General features: G+C 38.9%; 1 pseudogene; it reads left to right on the top strand.

Annotated features, from left to right (window-relative positions):
• The first annotated feature begins 1,224 nt into the window (after positions 1-1,224).
• Positions 1,225-1,685, top strand: LOC102490772 (superoxide dismutase [Cu-Zn]-like; annotated as a pseudogene).
• Positions 1,686-6,426: the final 4,741 nt, after the last annotated feature.

Genomic DNA, 6,426 nt, shown 5'->3' with positions numbered 1-6,426 from the left:
ATGCCCTTTTTTCATATGACAAAACTGAGATATAGTGATATTAAATGATTGATTCAATTGGTTCAAGGTCTCTTAGCCAGCAGGTTACAGAACCAATCAGGCTCCCGAACCCCTAACTCCGAGCTCCTTATTACCACACGTTACTGCATCTACCAAGGTGCTAATGAATGAACAGATGGTCCTGTGAAGAAATGAGCATGCAGATCTGGGCCCAAATATCAGCATTACTATTTATAAACTCAGTGACTCCAAAAATGTTATCTTGATAAAATATCATTCTTTCTATTATGAGGATAAAAATAACTATTGTCTTAGTTTGAGTTGCCCTGACCACAGAACCTGAGACAAGGAGTTGAGTATGAAGTTTTATTTGGAAAGTAATCCGAAGATGCAGTAATTATTGGGGTTGAGGGGGTGAGGGAGGGAGAATAAGACAAGAAATGAAGAAAAGGAAGTACAGAAGTTTGTAAATAAGATCACACTGTGAGCACAGGGAACTAGGGAACTCAATTTTTTCATGAGCTTCTGAGAAGAGCAGAGACTGCCTTTTGGAAGTGTTCACCTGAACGTGAGACTGGTCCTTCCTGGTTGAGGGTGGCATTACCTGGGGCATTAACTTCCCTTCATTTCCAGGCTGCATTTGCAAAACTGAGTGAGCACCAACTGTGTGACATTGGAGAAGTCCCTGAGGTGAGATGGACAAGTGTGTTGAGGTGGCAAAGGAGGTGAATCTGAGCTGGCCCAGAGTGGCCAATGTAGCAACTAAGAAAAAAGGTGGTAAAGAGTTCGTAGGACACCAAAAATATCTGCTACACTTCTTTTGTCAGCTTGGGTGAAGATTAAAGCTTTTGGAAGAGTGACTGACAATCATAGATAAAGTTTATAGCCTCCTATTCTTCAAAGAGAGTGATCTTATTTGGCAACTACTTTTTCTTCTACTATTACTAATACTTTGTTGTTGAACAAGTGAAAGTGCATATACAAAAAAAGTGAGCCTTGATCCATAACTCATGCTATATAAAAACTAACTCAACGTTCATAATATACCTAAATATAAACCTAAAACTATAAAATTCTAGCTAAAAATATAGAGGAAAATATGTCACTGAGATAGACTAAACATTATTTATAAAAGAAAAAAATTGGTCATGCCTCCATCTTCTGCAAACCCATCTGCTGTGGTCACCCTTAGAGCCCAGACTGGAGCATGATCCCCTCCAAGTCATGGCGTTGAAGGTGGTGTGCATGCTGAAGGGTGACAGCCAGTGTAGGGCACCATCCACTTTGAGCAGAAGGAGGATGGTCCAGTTTTGGTAACTGGATGCATCATGGGATTGACTGAAGGCCAGCACGGATTCCATGTCCCTCAGTTTGGAGATAATACACAAGGCTATCCCAGTGCTGGTCCTCACTTTAGTCCTGAATCCAAAAATACATGGTGGGCCCAATGTCAAGAGAGGCCTGTTGGAGGCCCGGGCTATGTAACTGCTGGCAAAGATGGCGTGGCCAATGTGTCTACTTAAGATATTGTGATCTCACTTTCAGGAGCTCATTCCATCCTTGGCTGCACAGTCATGGTTCATGAAAGAGCAGATGACTTGGGCAGAGGTGGAAATGAAGAAAGTACACAGATAGGAAATGCTGGAAGTCATTTGGATTGTGGCATAGTTGGGATTGCCCAATAAACATTCCCTAGGATGTGATGGTTTGAGTCCCAGAAACTCATCTGTTATCTTGCGAACTGTAGAAATTTAACTTGATAAACATTAAACACTTTAAAAAAAAAGAAAGAAAAAAAAATATTAGACTTTACCAAAGTTAAGAACATCTGCTTTTAAAGTCACTATTAAGGAAATGAAAAGACAAACCACAGTTAGTAAGAACATATTTGCGAATCATATACTCATGAAGGACTTGCATCCAGAATATATAAACATCCCTCAAAACTCACTAATAAGAAAGCAAGCAATAGGCTGAAAATTTGAGTAGACAGTTTACCAAAGAAGGTATACAAATATCAAATAAACACACAAACACATACCATTATTAGTCTCTGGTAAATGTGTATTAAAATTATTGAATACGGTGAGTTACCACCACATATCCTGTAGCAGTAAATTCACTGACCACACCAAGCATTGGTCTGGAACTTTGATACACTGCTAGTAAAAATGTAATCACTTTGGAAACAGCTTGGTGGTTTCTTAAAAGTTAAACATATTCACCCTATTGGTAGAACTTCATTTACATGTGATGCTCTGTGAAGTTGACCCACTTTAGAAAGTTCTGAGTTCACTTCCAGAGACCTTCCTGAATAAACAGGGCATGACTGTGCCCATGATCTGGGGCTAGCTGAGGCTGGGAGCAGATCGCAGCATCAAGACTGCCTTGGGAGTTCTCTCTCTCTCTCTCTCTCTCTCTCCTTCTCTCTATTGCTCATGGGAGAAATAAATGAATAAATTTAAATATATATATATTTATACAATATCACTCAGCCAGGAGAACTAAAAACATATGTCCATACTAAACTTGTATGTAAGTGTTCAGAATAGTTCTATTGGTCATTGACAGAAATCAGGAACAACTGGAATGTCCATTATCATGTAAATGAATGAACAAATATTGTAGTGTAAGTGTAATGGAAAAAACTCAACAAGAAAAAGAAAGAAGTACTAATGCATAGAACAACATGTATTAATTATGCTGAGTGTGAAAGTCATACAAAATAGGAATACATACCATATGCATCTATATGTGCATAATTGTCTAGAATACAAATTAATCTACAGTGAGAGAAATCACATCCGTGGGTCCTGGGGAGGAAGAGAGACAGGAGAGGGATTACAAAGCAATCCAAGGAACTTTTGGGTGATGCTTATGTTGATTATCTCAATTATGGCGATGGTTTCACAACTGAATTCTTATGTCAAAGTTTAGCAAATTATCTAAACGTGTGTTGCTTATTGTACGTCAATTAAAACAATTTGAGACTGTTAGGATGAAGTTTTCCCTCTTTTATGGATGGGGAAATTGTCAATGCAGTCTCTCTCTCCCATGCAAGGCAGCTCTTAAAATGTAGGTTATAAATGGCTACCTATTTTATCTGATCACAAGGCCACACTTAATGTACTCCCTCTAGATTTCTTATAAAAGGAAAGTCGTTAAGGAGTCTTTAGCCCTAATTTGCGCATATGTTTATATTTATGCATTTGCCATTGCACTGGGATTAATGCTTTAAAGATCTCATCTTCATGGTCATTAATCGCAGGTCCAGATGGCACTGTGTCTGGAGAAAGATTAAATTTCATCCTCAACTTTCTTTAAAAGACTGGACAAATGCCTCTTTTCAGAGATGCTCACTGAAAAGAAGCATGTTCATCAGAAAAAAGTTTGCTCTTATAAAGAAATACTATATTTTTAAAGTAAAAGAGTAGATACCCCATTAATGGCAGATGTTTATGGTCCTCTGTGTCACATCTCAGCACTGATCTGGTAGCCATGGGAGGAAGTTGCATGTGCTACCATTGACTTCCCCCTCAGAGTTGCCTGTTGTTCTGTCCCTGGGCTTTCTTTAGAAGGTAGGAAGGCTGCTCGGTCAGTGACCAGGAACTGGTCAGAACTAAGAAGGATTTAAAGCCCCATGGTAACCCTCATTTAATGAGGCATGAGAGTTAATAGAAAATGCTACCTACATTCTGCCATCCTTAGAGAGGACATTGTAAGTCGTGTTCTGTATGAGACCTTAGAAGTTTCTTGGCAGGACTGAGTCCCAGGGTGATAGTGGTAAACCAGTTGTCTACCCTGACTGCCTCTAATATTTTTTCTCCTTCTTCTCCCCAATTCCTCATTATTGCTCCCCCCACCTCAGGTTATCTTCCAGATTTTTAGTCTTCATCTCAAAATTCACTCTTTATATTATCACACCAGAATTTGTTCTTTTCAAATAATGAAGGAATGGAATGTCTAGATTACTGGTAGCCTACAAAATAAGCTGAGCGAAGAGTTTTAGTACGGTGTTCTCTCAATACCCTATAGGTGACAGAAATTGTGTAATTGTTTTTCCTTTGACCTCTTAACCTCTCTTCATGAATATAATTTTAACATTCCAGTCACATTACCTGAGCAAAGAGAATAAGTATTTTCATTTAAAATCAGAACTGGGCCAGCCAGTTGTGTGGTCGTTAATGTGACTGGATCTCACATAGTTGGCTACAGTTTAAGTCTTTGACTCAGCAGATTAAAAAACATATCGCGTGAAGCTGGCAGGTGGTATGGTGGGGAAATTGTCAATGCAGTCTCTCTCTCCCATGCAAGGCAGCTCTTAAAATGTAGGTTATAAATGGCTACCTATTTTATCTGATCACAAGGCCACACTTAATGTACTCCCTCTAGATTTCTTATAAAAGGAAAGTCGTTAAGGAGTCTTTAGCCCTAATTTGCGCATATGTTTATATTTATGCATTTGCCATTGCACTGGGATTAATGCTTTAAAGATCTCATCTTCATGGTCATTAATCGCAGGTCCAGATGGCACTGTGTCTGGAGAAAGATTAAATTTCATCCTCAACTTTCTTTAAAAGACTGGACAAATGCCTCTTTTCAGAGATGCTCACTGAAAAGAAGCATGTTCATCAGAAAAAAGTTTGCTCTTATAAAGAAATACTATATTTTTAAAGTAAAAGAGTAGATACCCCATTAATGGCAGATGTTTATGGTCCTCTGTGTCACATCTCAGCACTGATCTGGTAGCCATGGGAGGAAGTTGCATGTGCTACCATTGACTTCCCCCTCAGAGTTGCCTGTTGTTCTGTCCCTGGGCTTTCTTTAGAAGGTAGGAAGGCTGCTCGGTCAGTGACCAGGAACTGGTCAGAACTAAGAAGGATTTAAAGCCCCATGGTAACCCTCATTTAATGAGGCATGAGAGTTAATAGAAAATGCTACCTACATTCTGCCATCCTTAGAGAGGACATTGTAAGTCGTGTTCTGTATGAGACCTTAGAAGTTTCTTGGCAGGACTGAGTCCCAGGGTGATAGTGGTAAACCAGTTGTCTACCCTGACTGCCTCTAATATTTTTTCTCCTTCTTCTCCCCAATTCCTCATTATTGCTCCCCCCACCTCAGGTTATCTTCCAGATTTTTAGTCTTCATCTCAAAATTCACTCTTTATATTATCACACCAGAATTTGTTCTTTTCAAATAATGAAGGAATGGAATGTCTAGATTACTGGTAGCCTACAAAATAAGCTGAGCGAAGAGTTTTAGTACGGTGTTCTCTCAATACCCTATAGGTGACAGAAATTGTGTAATTGTTTTTCCTTTGACCTCTTAACCTCTCTTCATGAATATAATTTTAACATTCCAGTCACATTACCTGAGCAAAGAGAATAAGTATTTTCATTTAAAATCAGAACTGGGCCAGCCAGTTGTGTGGTCGTTAATGTGACTGGATCTCACATAGTTGGCTACAGTTTAAGTCTTTGACTCAGCAGATTAAAAAACATATCGCGTGAAGCTGGCAGGTGGTATGGTGGTTAAGGTGCTGGATTTCCACATGGCCAACTTCGGTTCACATCCCAGACCTGGCAGCATGAAAATCACGCCAAACACACGTCTGTGCATGCCCCAAATCCCAGAAGGATGATGAAAGAGAAGGGGTTGTGGCGTGACCATTCCCTACCAGAGGGGTGATTTCTCACTTTCCTTTTCACTGTCTTTCTCCAGTGAGAAAGGTGGTGGTGGTGGTGGTGGTGGGAGAGGGACTAAAAAGAAAAAAGGAAAGAAAAGAAAAGAAAAAATAAAAGCACACTGCACACATATGTGTGTATCTTCAAAGTCTTGAAAGGAGAAATGGAGGAAAAAGGATTGTGGCATGATCCTCCCCCTGTTTTTTCACTTTCCCTTCCTAGCTCTCTCTCTCTGGGGAATACATATGTCCTTTAGCAAATTAAAAAAAAAAAAAATTGAGACCATTTTCTAAATAGAAAGTCCATAAAATAGAACCATTTAGGCTTACTGTGATTTGATAGTCAGTGATTACACAAGATGCTTATGACAGCATTAACATTATCTGCATAAAAATCACATGGTGGTGCCCCAAACTGGCATATCAACATTAGAATACATGTGACATAATACAATTCTGCTGTTGCCTTGTATATTGCCTATTTATTTTGCCCAGAAGACTCAGCTCCTGTCAGTAAATACAACTTTGGAACTAAAACTTAGAAGTTAAGTGTTAATCTAATATATTATTCAAGACAGAAAACACTTCTGTCATAATATACAAGGGTACTTCAAAAAGTTTATGGGAAAATAAAATTGAAGTATTAGTTTATTTGGGCACAAAAATTTTTGAAAGCCATGCATACCTTTTTAAAAATAATATTCAGGTTTTTTTTTTTTTGGGGGGGGGGGGGGGTTTTTTTG

This window comes from Tupaia chinensis, unplaced genomic scaffold, assembly GCF_000334495.1.
Source record: "Tupaia chinensis unplaced genomic scaffold, TupChi_1.0 Scaffold000368_1, whole genome shotgun sequence".
NCBI classification, from domain to species: Eukaryota; Metazoa; Chordata; class Mammalia; order Scandentia; family Tupaiidae; genus Tupaia; species Tupaia belangeri.
The sequence above is the reverse complement of the archived record's forward strand: the minus strand, read 5'-3'. Positions and strand labels throughout refer to the sequence as shown.